At 42.3% G+C, this 17,964-nt stretch overlaps 1 pseudogene; it reads left to right on the top strand.

The window, feature by feature from the left end:
• Window positions 1-11,027: 11,027 nt before the first annotated feature.
• On the top strand, window positions 11,028-17,715 carry LOC123132466 (pentatricopeptide repeat-containing protein At2g30780-like; annotated as a pseudogene).
• Window positions 17,716-17,964: the final 249 nt, after the last annotated feature.

Below are 17,964 nucleotides of genomic sequence, written 5' to 3'. Positions count from 1 at the left end.
CTCAAGTCAACATCTTCTCTACATATTTCCACTCATATCCTATATACCAAAGAAAATCCAAAGCCAAATAGGTTACCCAAATACATGATAAAACCTTTGCATATTTTTCATCCTCCATTTTGGTTCATCTTGGGTGGTTCTCTATGTGAGGACCTGGGTTTTTTTCATAGCTTCAAAACGAGCCCAAGATCATCAAAATCGGAGTCCGGATGTAAAAGTTGTGCCTGTTTCAGTTTCTAGGCTGCAACAGTTTGGTTTGGCCGGATCATCCGGGTCCTCTCCCATATCATCCGGGCTTTGCCCGGATCATCCGGGTTCCTACCCGGATCATCCGGGTTATTCGTAAAATTCATCACAGAAGCTTATTCCGCTAGCCGGATCATCCGGCTACCCACCCGGATCATCCGAGAATTGCCCGGATCATCCGGCTATGTCCCCGGACATCCGGGTATCTACTTCACCACATTGTATATTGACCTTCCCGGATCATCCGGGCATTGCCCGGATCATCCGGGTATGCGTCCAGATCATCCGGGCAGGTCAACAACTGCGGGAAACGGCTCTATTTTCTTTGGGGGTATAAATATCCCTCTCCCACTCCGGGGGAGGGTTGAGCACTTCATCCCAAATCGTCCCAAGAACACAAGTGGCTCCCTCTCACTTCTCCTACACCAAATCTTAGATCCCGGAGAGATTAGTGAGTGTTCTTGAGAGTTGTTCCAATCAAAAGATAGATCCTCTCCCTCTCCCTCTTGTGACCAAAGCAATTCGTGATTTGAGCAAGTCTTGAGCATTTCCCCCTTGATCTTGTTACTCTTGGAGGTTGGAGACTCCTAGGCGGTAGGAGTGCTCCGGTGAGGAATCAACTTGTGATTTGTCCCTCGGAAAGTTTGTGAAGGTTTGGAGGCCGCCTCAAGGTCTACCACTAGTGGTTGAGAATTGCCTTCGTGGTGATATCTCAAGGAGAATAGGGTGAGCCTTCGTGGCGTTGGTGTGCCTTCGTGGTAACATCCACCTCTCTAACGGTGACTAGCTTCCCTCCAAGGAAGTGAACATCGGGATACATCCTCGTCTCCGTGACTTTGGTTATCCCTAACCCTAACTCCTTACTTGTGGTTGACTTTGGTCATTTGACCGTGCATTCACTATATCTTGTTGTCCTCATTATATTGTGGTGGTTGATTATATTGTGTTGGCCATTTCCTTGTAGAGATTATTTAGGCCTACACTTCATATTCCGCAATTCATACTTGCTACTATTGATATACATTGTGATTAGTGTGAATTGCTAACTTGTGTTATAAACTTCCATATATTGTGATATTGCTCAAGTAAGTTTGTGTAACTTACTTGAGTTTGCTTGTATCATTAAATTCCATATATTGTGATACAATTTGTGTAAGCTTGTATTGCTTACTTGTGGTTGTGTGTATTATTCATTTCCATACCTTGTGATATACACTGAGTAAGTTTGTGTGACTTACTTGTGCTTACTCATATCCTGTTGTTCTCACCTTGTTTATGCTAAGTTGTTGGTGCACTTAGTGAGCCTAGTATATTTAGGATTTGTGCTTGAAAAGTATCCACTTAGTTTATTTCCGCATTAGGATATAGCCAAATCCGTAAAAGATTTTAAAACGCCTATTCACCGCCCCTCTAGGCGACATCGTGGTCCTTTCAATTGGTATCAGAGCTAGGTCTCTCCTTATTAGGCTTAACCGCCTAGAGAGTAACGATGTCGACTAGTGAACTAGTGCACGATGACACATTTTGTTTTAATGGCACAAATTACATTATGTGGAGATTACGCATGCTTTGTCACTTTCGGGCCATGGGTCCAAATGCTTTGCGGATTGTGGTTGTAGGGAATTCAAATCTAAAGGATGGACAATCTCCATCACTTGATGATATGCATCTTGATTGTGAAGCTTTAAGTTTCATTCACCAAGCTATAACCTTCGAGGTGTTCAAGTCAATTTCGTCTTGTTCGTTGGCTCATGATGCTTGGACCAAAATTGAAGATATATATGGTGGGTCCAATCTTCATGAAGACAATATTCTTTTTGGGGAGTTAATGGAGGAGTTCTCCACATTTTTAAATCATGAAGAGCTCTCTATTGCTTCCACCTCCGATTACTTGCATACCCCAACATCTTTCACTTCACCAGCATGTGGCATACCACAAGGTAATGACATGGTGAGTGAAGAAATATCATGTAATGATGGTGTTAAGCTCATTTGTGATGATTTGCTTGATCTCCCATGTTGCCATGATAGAAATATCGTGATTCCCTCTAGTTCTATTTGTGAAACTAACCATGTAGAGGAAATCAAGAAAAATGAGGCATGCTTGGTTGATGAAGAACCCTCTTCTCCAAAAGAATCATCATCAACCCCTTGTGTTCACATGTGCCTCATGGCAAGAGGTAATGACGAGGTATCATCTTCTCTTAGTGACAATGATGATAGTTGTAATGAGGAAGATGATGAAGTCTTGACTCAAAATCTCTATGAGATTGGGAAAACTCTTCGTAGAGCTAAAAATAACACTTATAAAAGGTTCCAAGATGTTCTTGCTTGCTTTCAAAAACGTAATGACTTATTTCTTTACGAGCAAGCAAAAAGTGAACAACTTGAACATGAACTTGCTATGGCTCATCAATGTCTTAGTGACTTGAGGTCTTTAAAAGAAGAGATTGAAGTTACGCATTGTAAACTTAAAGAGGGTTTTGAGCCCCTTGACCTTGACTACAAGAAGGTCAAAGGAGAGCTCATCAAACTCTCTAAGTCTCATGAGGAACTTCAAGCTACTCATGCGGAGTCTCTAGCTTCTACATGCTCCTCTCATATTGATAATGATGCTTGTGCTACTAACTCTATCTTGTGTGAAGCATCGATATTAAAAGAAAATGTTGACCTAAGGACTCAACTTGATTTGCTAACTAGCAACTATGGCAAATTGGAAGAAAGTTATGAAAAGCTCTCGGGCACTCATGAGGATCTTATAATCTCTCATGATGGGCTAAAGTTAGCTCATAAGGCTATGTGGACCAAGGTAAAATCGTGTGAGTCTCATGTGGATATTAGCACATCTTCTACTCGAAGTGCCTTATTGCCATGTGCTAGTCCTTGCAATTCCTCTCTACATGATATTGGTACATCTTGTGATGAATTGCTCACCATGCCTTGTTGCTCTAACAATGAAGTTTCTACTTCCTCTAGTTCTTTTGTTAATACTAACCTTGTAGAGGAAAATAAAGAGCTCAAGGCCCAAGTCACCAGTTTGAAGAAAGACTTGGAAAATTATTGTGATAATATCTTGAGTGTGCAAAAGGACCCTCAATACAAAATTGGACTTGATTTCATCTCCAACAAGAAGAAGTCCAAGAACAAGAAGAAGGGACGAGATCAAGTGAAGAATTCGGCCAACATTATTTGCTTCAAGTGCAAGAATGTTGGACACCATGTGAGATCTTGTCCATTGAAGAAGAAGGCTTCAAGTGTGAAGCATCAAGGGAAGTGGCCTCAAGTTCAATATCAAGATAATGAAAGGCCTCTTCCCATGCCTAACCAAGATAATGCTCTCCAAGTTGAAAAGGTAAAGAAGAAGAGAAAGGGGAGCACATGTTGCTATATTTGCCGTAAGAAGGGACACATAGCTTCATCTTGTTCCAACGGTAACATATCTAAGCCTCCTATAGTCAATAATCATTATTTGCTAAAGAAGGATATTGTTGGCAATGTGTTTGCCAAGTTTGTGGGTTCCCAGAGAAGTTTGAAAGTGGACAAGACCATTTGGGTTGCCAAGCCTATTGTTACTAACTTCTTAGGACCCAACTTGGTTGGGGACCATCAAGCTCAAACTTGATCAATAGGTGTGTGGATGGCATTGGAGACTTGGCTACTTCATGAAGAAAAACTATTTTCACCATATGTTATGGTTAATGCCAAGTCAAGTGGATTATCATCATATCTATCAATCCAATGCTCCTCTTTGTGGTAACTTGTACTTGCATTGTTTACATTGAAAGTTACTGTGTCCCTTGCATGTTTAGGTTTTGTACCTACCATGTGCTTTTTTAGTTGTGCTTCCTAGTATGCTTGATTTGTGTTATCTAGCATGTGTAGGTCACAATGCACTTCATATATTTGTGCGTGTGTGGTTTCAAGCCTTTATTGCTTCATTAGTTGAATCTTCCTTGGCTGGATCATCACATTATGGGGGAGTGCTATGTTTTATGGATATCACAAACCTTAAAGGTGTATGTATGTGGAATACCACCTAGTATTGTTAGTGCTATATTATCAAGGTACTATGTGGTATGTAAAGCTCATTTGAAACTCAAATTCTCATCCATTAATTATCCTTAGTTGGGTTTCATTTGCTTCTTGTGGATAATACATGGATCATCATATTATGGGGGAGTGATATGCTTTGTGCATATCACAATCCTTGTTAATATGAACAATTGAGGGATGCCACCTAGAATTTATATTTGAGATTATCTTATATCTCCGTGGCATGCAATGTCTTGTTTACATATGGCATTCTTGTGCGGTTTTGCCCATGGTTATCTTTAAAACCATATTTGGAAAATCATTTGATTAAAGCTATTCCAATTATTGCTTTTCATGATTATCTATCTAGTCGGAATGTTAATATTATGCTATCCAAGCATTGTGGTTATTCCTAAACTCTCATGTTATGCTTGTGTTAGTATAGATGATCATGTGCTTATTTGGTTTCTACACCCAATGATAACCCGAAATACCATTTTGTTCGAATTCATCTTATTGCTCTATATGAGAGTTTGTTATCTCATTGTTTATAGTGTCCTATATCTACTTGAGTGGGATATTCCTATGAGTATGTGTGCAATGCATATCTTATATGCTCATTGTTTTTTTTTCTTGGTTCATATGTTGAACTTTGTGTGCTATCATATGTTGATTTGTCACTTTGATTCATTTTGGACAACATGAATGACTAGTGTTGTTATTGGAAGTATTAACAGTTATGTGGTCATTTGTCCAATTTATATCTCCCTGGATTTTGGTAGGCTTATGCATGCATATTTACTATGTGTAAATTCACATGCCTTGTTTGCCTTATTTGATCCAATATATATATGGTAAATCCATCAAATTCTTAATAGCTATGATGTGCATGAAATTCAAATTCATATCAATAGGCACATATTTAAGTGGTTTTACCCTATGTGTTGTAGTTATGCTAACTACGTCGGACCTAATAAGTTTGGGGACCATATTGTACTTAAAATGTTTTAGGTACATTTGAGAAGCATTGGGTGCTTGGCTTATTCATGAAGGTGGTGGCACTATGAGGAAATTAGAGCCAAGCTTGGACATTTTATTTGATCTACAACTTCATACCAATGCTATCTCGGTAACAAGTATTTACTTCATGCATATATATAGAAATGGGGTTAACCTTGTGTAGGTTCCATCATGGCATGAATTTCTTGACTCGTTCCTGTGATACTTGTTTCCTTTCTCAAAGCATCCCAACAATGATCTCTTGTTGCTAGTTGTGATGTCTTTGATGGTTGTGTGTTTGGAGTTCATTAATATACAATAAGATTATATTAAGCCATGTGCCATGCTTTCAAGCAAAGATCTCATTGGTATATTTTATGACTCCCGTTTTGATATCTTATTCCTTCCTTTTGTAACTATTTTATGTGTACATCCTTCTTTGTGGATATCATCTACCTAGTATCTTATACACGTGAGAGAAGTTACATCTCTAGTTGATATCCCTATTCTTTCATGTCCACCATTTCATTCACTTTTTATATCTTTTTGGTGGCTCCATGGAAGCATTTGTTGAATGAGTGCATGTCTTACCTCTTTCCATCTTAGTGCACTCATGTTTGGTGAAGATTGTTGTTCTCATGCTTGTCTTGACAAGCCTATTATTTCCTATCTTCATCATGGGTTGTCACAAGCTTTGATTTTTAGTTTGCTATTAGTGAGCTTGTGAACCCATTTTCTTGATGTGTGTGTGACCTTCTTAACTTCATGTGTGTGGGAAGGACATGGCTTGCACCTTGTATCTCATTTACTCAAGGCTATGTTGATGCTTAATTCTCATCCTTATACTAGTCTTCTCAAGTGCTTAGACGTGTCTCACACACATCATTTTGGTTGTGCCTATTCTTAGGTTGCCTCATGTACATGTTGCTCAACCATATGTTTGTTGCAAATGCTAGGCTTCTTTTCTTATCTATGTTTGCTTGCAATTGTTGTGTGTTCCTATTGATTTTGGGGGGAGTGATGATCCTATTTTGTGCACTTGTATCCAAATAAAAAAAATTCAATTGTGCACAAATCATGGGGAGCTTCTCTATTTTCCTTAGAACACTCCTTTACCCAAATCGTAATATTCTTTTATTCTTTTGGCTCATTGGATCTTTTGATTGCTTGCTTCACTTTGTGTTATGCAAATGAGATCAATTTGTGCCATATGTTTTGTGCCATGTGCCTTGCTATTATGACTAGGCTCAAGTTGTATAATAGTGGATTCACTTGTGGATATCATGTTCTTATCAATTGCAACCTTTCTTTTTGTGTATACGAGTTTCTTTGTGGATACATATCATGATTATTATAGGCCACTTAGAAATTTTTATACATGAAAAAGTTCATATCTTCGTATCTGGTTGCATTCTATAGATTTCGAGCTCCTTTAATTGTTCATCATTGAATATGTGCATTTGTTTTCACTCACATTTTGTTATATGCACACATCAAGGAGGAACTCATACTATATTGGTCTGCTAGATGTTTTGTCTTCCATTTTGGCATTTGTTGCCAATGGGGGAGAAGTTTAGAGGGTTTAAGATAAATATCTTTTCTAGTTCTTGTTGTCACTCATGCATATCTACCCTTGTTATATATTCTTATTGCATGGATGAGTCTTGTATATAGAGAAATCTTCTCCTAGTTTATGTCAACCAATATATGCAATGACATTCAAAGTTCATTCACAAATTCATATATTATGGGGGAGTTTGCTCTATATACTATGGGTGTACTATCATCAAATGCTTGTGTAGTGTATTGATGATAGTACAACCATCCCAAGTATACAATTTATCCTTGGATAAATTTCATGCTTGTTTAAAAATTCATTATATAAACCATCTTGTTGAGATTGTCATCAATTACCAAAATGGGGGAGATTGAAAGTACATGTAGTCCCCATGTGTGGTTTTGGTAATTAAATGACAATCCTAATGGACTAATGTTTGCACTGAGATATACATTTGAAGGAAAGTTCCATTTGCAATGCATGAAGAATATTGGATGAATTGGTGGATGAAATCCATCAACATCTATATATGCATTGAGACTTGATAATGAATGACAATTCCTATGAAGAAACAATGACATCAAGTTATATAGGAAGGTTTGTTCCATGGGTGATGCAAGAAGGATATTGAATGGATTCGGAATGAATGCCATATACATGTAGTTGTACATCAAGATTAATCATGGAGCAAAGATTAAGGTTGACCAAGATGAATATCGAAGATTGAATTCAAAGATGGTCAACACACAAGCGCAAATCATGTGCCATGTGAGATCTTGTGGTATGGTAAGAATTTGTCAATTGCGCTTTGTGTACTAACCCATACTATGCGTTGCCTATGTTTTTGAGAGGAGATTCTCATGGGCTCGCATCGAGAGAGATATTTCAAGTGTCTATGAGAGGATGACATCAAGTGTTGATGATCATGGTTGACAAGGGCAAGTTCAAGATAACTATCCCGAAGGATTACATGCTTGAAGCTTGTGGATGATCACATGATGGACACATGAAGATAAATACAAAGCAAAGCTTCCCACATCGTGTATGGGGGAGCTACTTGAAGACTTCACCAATGTCTTGCCATTCAACTTGATCCAAGAAGAAACTTCAACTTCAAGCTCAAGTGAAAGGCTCGAGTCAAAGGTATTAGTTCCTTCGACGTTAGTGTTGTGGAGTGATGAACACCGAAGGAACACATACACTCAAGAATGGATTATTGATAGCTATGTAGTGTAGACCTTTTATGATTCTTGAGTTATAGGGATCCCGCACTATTAAGAGGGGATCAAAGGGGTTCGTGATAGATTTGCTCAAGTCAACATCTTCTCTACATATTTCCACTCATATCCTATATACCAAAGAAAATCCAAAGCCAAATAGGTTACCCAAATACATGATAAAACCTTTGCATATTTTTCATCCTCCATTTTGGTTCATCTTGGGTGGTTCTCTATGTGAGGACCTGGGTTTTTTTCATAGCTTCAAAACGAGCCCAAGATCATCAAAATCGGAGTCCGGATGTAAAAGTTGTGCCTGTTTCAGTTTCTAGGCTGCAACAGTTTGGTTTGGCCGGATCATCCGGGTCCTCTCCCATATCATCCGGGCTTTGCCCGGATCATCCGGGTTCCTACCCGGATCATCCGGGTTATTCGTAAAATTCATCACAGAAGCTTATTCCGCTAGCCGGATCATCCGGCTACCCACCCGGATCATCCGAGAATTGCCCGGATCATCCGGCTATGTCCCCGGACATCCGGGTATCTACTTCACCACATTGTATATTGACCTTCCCGGATCATCCGGGCATTGCCCGGATCATCCGGGTATGCGTCCAGATCATCCGGGCAGGTCAACAACTGCGGGAAACGGCTCTATTTTCTTTGGGGGTATAAATATCCCTCTCCCACTCCGGGGGAGGGTTGAGCACTTCATCCCAAATCGTCCCAAGAACACAAGTGGCTCCCTCTCACTTCTCCTACACCAAATCTTAGATCCCGGAGAGATTAGTGAGTGTTCTTGAGAGTTGTTCCAATCAAAAGATAGATCCTCTCCCTCTCCCTCTTGTGACCAAAGCAATTCGTGATTTGAGCAAGTCTTGAGCATTTCCCCCTTGATCTTGTTACTCTTGGAGGTTGGAGACTCCTAGGCGGTAGGAGTGCTCCGGTGAGGAATCAACTTGTGATTTGTCCCCCGAAAAGTTTGTGAAGGTTTGGAGGCTGCCTCAAGGTCTACCACTAGTGGTTGAGAATTGCCTTCGTGGTGATATCTCAAGGAAAATAGGGTGATCCTTCGTGGCGTTGGTGTGCCTTCGAGGTAACATCCACCTCTCTAACGGTGACTAGCTTCCCTCCAAGGAAGTGAACATCATGATACATCCTCGTCTCCGTGACTTTGGTTATCCCTAACCCTAACTCCTTACTTGTGGTTGACTTTGGTCATTTGACCATGCATTCACTATATCTTGTTGTCCTCATTATATTGTGGTGGTTGATTATATTGTGTTGGCCATTTCCTTGTAGAGATTATTTAGGCCTACACTTCATATTCCGCAATTCATACTTGCTACTATTGATATACATTGTGATTAGTGTGAATTGCTAACTTGTGTTATAAACTTCCATATATTGTGATATTGCTCAAGTAAGTTTGTGTAACTTACTTGAGTTTGCTTGTATCATTAAATTCCATATATTGTGATACAATTTGTGTAAGCTTGTATTGCTTACTTGTGGTTGTGTGTATTATTCATTTCCGTACCTCGTGATATACACTGAGTAAGTTTGTGTGACTTACTTGTGCTTACTCATATCCTGTTGTTCTCGTCTTGTTTATGCTAAGTTGTTGGTGGACTTAGTGAGCCTAGTATATTTAGGATTTGTGCTTGAAAAGTATCCGCTTAGTTTATTTCCGCATTAGGATATAGCCAAATCCGTAAAAGATTTTAAAACGCCTATTCACCCCCCTCTAGGCGGCATCGTGGTCCTTTCACTAGGGGCGCCACCTCCTCCTCCCTTCTCCTATATATAGAGAGGTAGAGAGAGGGCAGCCGCACCCATACAGATCTATTCGTATCTCCCTCATACCATCTTCTTCTCCGTAGTGCTTAGCGAAGCTCCGCTGAGATTCCGCCACCACCACCGCCACCACGTCGCCGTGCTGCCGGAGGACTTGAGCTACTACTTCACCATCGCTCGCTGGATCGAGGAGGTGAATGCTTCATCAAGCCGTACGTGTGTTGAACGCTGAGGTGTCGTCCGTTCGGCACTTGGATTGGGAGTTCACGGGACGGATCATGATTGGATCGCGAAGACATTCGACTACATCAATCGCGTTTCTTAACGATTCCGCTTAGCGATATACAAGGGTATGTAGATGCAATCTCTCCTCTCGTAGATGTTCATCTCCTAGATTGATCTTGGCGAGCGTAGGAAATTTTTTGTTTCCCATGCAACGTTCCCCGACATCATATGTTGTCCTCCAAGTCCTTCTTGAGCCATCAACATGACCGACTGGTATATTGTGGTATGACTAGGCACTAAGCATGATGACTTGCTGAATAGGTATAACAACAAGCCGGGTGGAGCACAATGGCCTCCTGCTGACTGGGCATAACATCGGCCTGATAGAACCTGCCGGCTGAGACATGACGGCATACCGGGTAGAACCTTCCGACTGAGACATGACGGCATTGCCGACTCAAATGTCGAACCGAATCAGTGAGTCGCTTGCCGATTGAGTCATGGCAGCTTGCATTACCTTGGGAGAGCTAGAATTGGTCACTGTCTGACCCGTGTGCGCCTTGCTACCGATTTTTCCTCCATGTCTCTTGTTTATTTTTTATGTTTTGAGTACCTTCTCGAATGCGCATCATCCGAGTCGCCTGTCATGGCAGAATGTCTCGTTTGACAGGAGGTTTGCCAGAAACGAGTTCGGACACTTTTTTTTTTGAGATTCTTTTTTTGAGACAAACGAGTGCAAACACATACAAACGTCAAGCGCAACTCGAAAACCCTGGATTTGAGCGTTGCTCCTCTCTCACTGGTCTGACCAGCAGGCCCGTCAAGCCCACATCACTGGTCTGACCAGCAGGCCCGTCAAGCCCACATCGCTGGTCTTACCAGCCAGGCCCGTCAAGAGCACTCTTCAACCAGGCCGGGCCAAGCCGTCTCCAAGCTTGCTCAGGTGACGCAAAAACGCTACGCCGAGCTGGCCGCCTTTGCCCCTCTTCTTCCTCTCCCCCCACATCGATCCCTAAAACCCATCGCGCCGCCGCCGAATCCCTCCTCCTCCCATGTCCCGCCACCCCGCTCGCCACTTCCTCCCGTTGCTTCGCCGCCGCCACCTCCACCATTCGGTCCATCTCCCCTACACATCCGTGCCCATTCCCCCCGACGCGATCCCCTCCACCTCCATCCCGTCGTCCACGTCCCCGCCGCCGTTTCATCCCGCGCCCTGGCCGCAGTCGTGTTCGCCCACCTCCACGCCGCTCCCGCCTTTCACGGCCTCCCACCTCCGCGCGGCCGTCTCCTCCCTCGCCGCCTCTCTTCTGGCTCTGCCCGACCCGGATCCCGACCCCCTGCCCGCCCTCCACGCTCATTCATTCCCCACCCTCCTCGCAGTCTCGCCGCTCGCCTCCCTCGAGCTCTTATCCCTCCTCCGCCCCAAGCCCTACCTCGGCCTCGCGGTCTTTTCGTTTCGCCGCACGCTTTCGCCGCCGCCCACGCTCCCCGAGTTTGTCGTCGCCATCTCGCTTGCCAGCCGCGCCCGCGACCCCACCGCCGCGGCCAACATCTTCACCGACGCCTCCAGCGCCTACTGCCCCGACCAGGCGCTCTACAATGCCCTCATGTCCGCCTACATGCACAGTGGCCTTGTGAATAGCTGCGTCGAGGCCTTCCACGCGCTGCGGCGTGATCCTCGGTGTGGTCCGCCCAATGCGGACTCCTACAACATCCTCATCGCTCTCTTCGGTCGCTCCCTCCTCGTCGACCACATGGAGGCCACACTCCAGTCGCTGGATGCCTCAGGACAGCCCCGTACAATTGGTACCTATAACGCAGTCATCGCTGGCTACCTCACGGCATGGATGTGGGACAAGATGGAAGCAGTGTTCCATAAAATGATGGCAGGTGGAGTTGCTCCAGACACCACTACACATTTGTTGATGTTAAGAGGTTACTCACATGCTGGGAAGATTTATAAGATGGAGCTGGCTTATGAGCGTGCTCGTGAGCACGCTGGCGAGGTTGATATAGTGCATATACGTGCAATGCTATGTGCATATTGCAAGTTTGAACATGTAGATAGGATTCAAAAGATCGAGGAGTTGCTTCTGAAGTTGCGTCCTGAGGATTATAGGCCCTGGCTCAATGTGTTGTTAATTAGGGTGTATGCCAAGGAGGGGTTAGTTGAGGGGATGGAAAGAAGGATCGCTGAGGCATTGGAACGCAATACCACAGTCACCACAACACAGGTGATGCGGTCCGTCATAACCAACTATTTCCAGTGTGACGCTGTCGACAGACTTGCACACTTTGTCCGGCAGGCTGAGGAGGCGGGATGGAAGCTGTGCCGGAGTTTATACCACTGCAAGATGGTGATGTATGGGAAGCACCATCGACTTGCAGAGATGCATGGGGTGTTGGATGAGATGGAGTATTTTAGGTTTGACCGGACAAAGAAGACCTTCTGGATTCTGCACAAAGCATATCTGAGCTGTGGAAGAAGATCTGAGGCTGATACGATACTTGGCATGATGTGGAAGCACGGTTTTGGATCCCCTTCCGGCGTATTTGTTCAATAACAGGTCAGTACACACCTCTATTCTTATTGCATTGACTGCTATTCACAAATTTATGTTCTTTTTGCATAAGTTGGCATGCTTCCGTTGCAGACGCAGGCATTTAATCTTTGATTTAGCGAACTTGGGCAACAACAAAGACAAGGACACATCTAAAATTTGAATTACGGTACTAGTGCAATTGTTGTGTAGAAGAAACAATGAGCCTCTATTCACTATTCAAAAGTGCTGCAATGGCTCGTCCATTTATAAAGTGATCAGGTCGTAAGGCATTTTATAATTTTCTTATTCTCTAGCATCTTAGGTAATTCAATCAATCTTGTCTGGATTAGATGTATATTTTCAGCCGCTTACCCAGAGATAACATGAAAAAAATACTCCTTCATGGTTAGACCATGAATAATGGTTATTTGTTTTTAAGCCACCTGGCATCACAATCCGAGCAGACTTTTACTGTGAATAAATTGAAGCCTAAATCATTGATTCATATTCTCAATTTACAGTGTCTCAGAGTCTTTGCTTACTCCTATATTGTGTGATGTTACAGCATAACTGGCTGCGGGTTAGGTTTCAGTGTTTAGCATTGCATTTTATTGCAATTAAATATACTTATACTCCAACAACTGCATATATTTTCACACTGGCTGGGAGTTATTTCAGTGTTTATAGATTATAGATGCTTCCCTTTGCACTTATATGTCTCCAACAACTGCATATATATGCAGGCAGAAGCTCTTCTTAGCCTACGTTTTCTATGCCCGTATTCCTCTGTAGTTTACTGCTTATTATAGGAAATATTTTGTTCTATGCAGTTGATCCATAGGAATTTTTTTCACGCACCCGTATTGTTCTGTATCACAAAGTAAAGACTGTCTAGAGACCAACAACATAGGCGAAGTCTGGTAAAATAAGCCAAATAGTGCCCAGAATGAAAGGATGTACAATTTGCTCTCCAAGTGTTTTAGGACTCTCGCGATGATAATTCCTGGACAAGGTTGCTGATTGCACATTGTTAGTCAACCACAACCAAGACCCATGCCTGAACCCATTATCGGGTCTATCTCTCACCCATGGGCAAGGAATCAGACCCATGCCCGAACCCATCGGGTAACCCGACCCTATCGGGCACCCGTCGGGTCAAGGCAGAATATATTTTGATAATTGATTCCGAGCGATGCCGTGTGTGTAGGTACCACTGAACCAGCAATTACAAATAACTGAGCAGTCACTTGCGAATTTATAGACTTCGAGTGCTCACAACCATGTTAGCTAGCCGAGGTGGGACTAAATTTGCAATGTTGCTGATGCGTTGGGTAGAGGCACCCGTGGCCCATTCTAGCTTATTGCACCTACATGGGCTGGTAGAAGAAGTTGGCCTTATGCTATTGATAGCCTGTACGCACTTGTAAATGAGACAAGGGAAGCACCTAAAAAAATAAGACAAGGGAAAAATGATTCCACGAAATGCTGCCGGTATGTGGTGGTTCTGGTACTCTGGCCGATTGGTGTATAAATTTACGTTGTTTAGGTTTAGGAGTTGGGTCACGAGTGGACTTTGGTGCTGGACTGGCTCAATGGGTATGCTGTTGGCTGGGATTTAACTACACATGGGCCCACATGTCAGTTAATCGGGTGACCCATTGGGCGACCCATGGATAGGAACCTATGCCCATACCCTACCCCTGACTAATCGGGGTACCCATGGGTCTTGCCCATGGATGAAGATGACGACCCATACCCTGCCCATTCGTGTCGGGTGCGCATGGGTGGCCGAACCCATGTGTCGGATTGTCGGGTTGAATTGTTAGTAAGGTTTAAAAGGAGATGTCGCACACACCAACTATACCTCAATTTTTCTTGCTAACATTTCTTAAACTTCAAACTGCACATCAGGATGTTTTTGCACATTTTGAAGCTATTGTCACTTAGTGCGAAAGTTGACTTGTAAAAATGCTGAATGCTTATTTCTTTTTGTTTATCTTGCAGTACCTCAAAACACATTCACCTGAAGGTGGCCAATGTTGTTTTCACGTTTTGATTCAAGCGCCACCTTTCTAGACATACTTCTGGCCTTTAATCCCATTCAGTCACCAAATTGACGTGTGATTACACACACTTGCTGCTCGCATGTTGTATTGTCTTGCGACAAATTGATCAGTTTCAAACAGTGATCTATGTCATAAGCAACGAACAATCGAACATGCCATTGATTTATGCTAGCTATACCTAGCTGCCCACTAGCAAGATATGTTTATCCAGCTTGTTTTCCTCTCGTGCTTATCCTACCTGTTGCCCATGAAGCGTGGCATCTTGTTGCTGATTATTGATTATTAGCTGTGATCTCTATATGCTCTCTTGTTCATTGCTAAAGTCAATAGCTGCATAGGTACATGACACTACCTGTTGTTCCCATCAAGTGTGGATCTTGTTGCTGATTATTGATTATTGGCTGTGATCTCTATATGCTCTCTTGCTCATTGCTAAAGTCAATAGCTGCATAGGTACATGATTAGTGTCATTATTGTAGTTCAACAATGTATGATTTGATGTTAGCAGTGACTGTAGATATATGAAAAGGAAAATTTTGAAGTTGTTTTATCTGCACCGTCTTGACCTGAAACCAAAGCTTAGCAGTAACATACTAACATGCAATTTGAGAGAACAGAGGCTTTGCCTTGGTTATACTGGCCAAAATTGATTAACGCATTAGTGTGCTAGTGGTATTGTTGGCATGAGAGATGTCCCAAATCTTGATTATGACTGAGATAATGAAGTTGGTTTTCGGCTGGTTTCCCTTATCAACTAGCCAATTCTTTTTGTACTTAATGAAGAGGCAGAGCTCCTGCTGGTTGCTCTTTTTTTGAGGGATAATAGAGATTGACCACACAGGTGGGGAAAGGATTATAATAAAACTCATGTTAATAATTGGGGATGTTGCTGAGGTGTCCAGGATAATAGATAAGCACCACCAGAATCATTGCTTCTGGAATGGAAAATCAAATGTGCTGCAATGAAGCCTCATTGGCAACAGCGACAAATCTACAGCTGTTGAAACTTTTACACTGTGTTGTTGAATTCAGCAGTCAGACCTTAAATATAACTGTTTAAAGTGACTATTTCTCCTTCAGCATGTTAACTGCTTGATCTTCAGGTTCCACCTTTTGTGTTATGCCTTGTGCCATATGCTGCAAGCCTGCAATATAGGCATAGCAAGGATATTAAGCGTTACTGTAACATATTCGTAACCGGCAACTTCTATACTGCAAGCCTGTGACATAGGCTTTTGCTTGTTTCTTGCATAAACAGTCTTTCCTTGGCAAAAGCGCATTGGATGAATGTGCATATTTTTTATAGAATAAAAAAGATAATTTCATACAAAGGCTGGTGGTGGCTTTTGCACAAAGAACCGTGCACGCCCTGTATTTCAAGCACCAATCTTTTTTTTTAATCTATAAATGTAAGGATGTTGTGAAACAATTCATGTACTGTCGTTTTAAGCTGAAGTTTGGTCCACAACAGGAGAAACAAAAATGATGCATCTGCTACAGCAAGTACAATAGGGAAAAGAAAGAAGACTAGTCACCAATGTCACTAAAGACTCAAAATTTGCACGCTTGTTTGTAATCTCGAAACGTTCTTGGTGTTTGGAGTTAACTTGGTGTTTGTAATCGCCATACCTCCTTTGTGGATAGAAATATGTTTATTGAGATAGCTATTTTGTAGTGGCTGGTAGCCCTAGTATGTAATGATATCTGTAAGCATACATATCATGGTACCAAACTCTGTTTTATGGGATCTACCTTGTTTGTCAGGTTTACATCTAAATACTTGAACAATTTATGGTAGCAGAATAAATCTCAACTAAAAAGCAATCACTGCATGAAGTGAACGAGTCTGGATGCTCACAAAATGTGTACTCCCTCCGTTCCAAAATAGATGACCCAATCCCTCCGTTCCAAAATAGATGACCAAACGGAGGGAGTAGTAGTTAGTACCTTCTGAGTATAATATTAGTTTTGCATTCTTCATTGAAGTTTTATATTACACTTATTCTAGTACAAGCCGCTGACCATGATACATTTGCAGGATTTATCTGCTCCACATGTTGGGAAAATTTTGAAGTTTTTTGCTTTCTGACAAGGTATCTGAATGCAACTTGAGGCTGTTAACATCATATGCTGCTCAAAAAAGGTAAAAGACACTCCTTGTCGACGCCTAGAGCTCTGAACCTAAAACAAGACATGGAGCATTGCACTCGGTGGAGTTCAAGGTCTGAGATGACAGCTGAGGTCGATATAAACAAGTGGACTTTGGAAACATGAAACTGCTACTTTTCTTGCCCATTCTTGTTCTGCGTATAGCAGCTAAAAATGGGGATGGGAAGCACCTTCTTTGGTGCTTATCAAGAAAACTCATCATGGCTGCACAACAGGATGGAGCCAAAGGAAAATCAAACGTGAGGTTTGATTTGCATCACTACTTGTTGCTGAAAAGCTCATCCTTGATGGCAAATGGAATCTGAGGTTCCTGGTAATTTTCTATTGCATTTTCAGCTGTATCGAAGTGGAGGTTCTACTGGGAAATCATGGTCAGAAAGTTCTCTGGTTGCACTTGCATTGCATGTCTACTTCATGTCATGCGAGATGTTCTTAACAATTCAGGGATCTGGGAAGCTTATTTCGCAGTAAAGCTTGGAAGGTCCACTGTGCAGTCTGAGGACGCTGCTTTGTAATCCACACAGCAGTGCCAGGTAACCTTGGAGCGTGCAGTTAACAGCTTGCAGAGCAGTAATGAACAAGAAATCACTTTGGTGGTCTAGCAGCAGCCCAAGTGGCTATACAGTACTTACAAAAGACTGAGCCTTTGTCTGTCATGTTTAAAGAAGGAGCAGAGCGTGCGGGGGATACAAAGCATATACTTTTGTTGAAAACACATCATTGTTGTGCCAAGGCACTGACATGTAACCTCATTTTCAGGCCTGATAGCGAGAGGGCTATAATGTTTTCGCACCAATTAACACATGCACCAATTTTCGACGGGCGTGCAATGATTCTTTTGGTAACCATACGAGTTTTACTCACCAGATATATCGGTGTCAACCTTGTCACGCAGCTTGTGGCTTTGTATCCTCGGTCCCAAAATAAGTGTTTCAACTTTAGTACAGCCTATAAGGAGTATTATGCATTGTGGTATCTCCCTTTTACACCTCCTAATAATTGGAGTTGTTGTGTCAAGTATAGCTTTCAAATTGCAACCCAGACGATACGATTTGCTTGGTTCCTGCGAATAGTTGCTCCTTGTGACCTGGAACGCATCAGTGGGATATGAT

Source organism: Triticum aestivum, chromosome 1B, assembly GCF_018294505.1.
Source record: "Triticum aestivum cultivar Chinese Spring chromosome 1B, IWGSC CS RefSeq v2.1, whole genome shotgun sequence".
Lineage (NCBI taxonomy): Eukaryota > Viridiplantae > Streptophyta > Magnoliopsida > Poales > Poaceae > Triticum > Triticum aestivum.
This window is presented reverse-complemented; position numbering and strand designations above follow the sequence as displayed.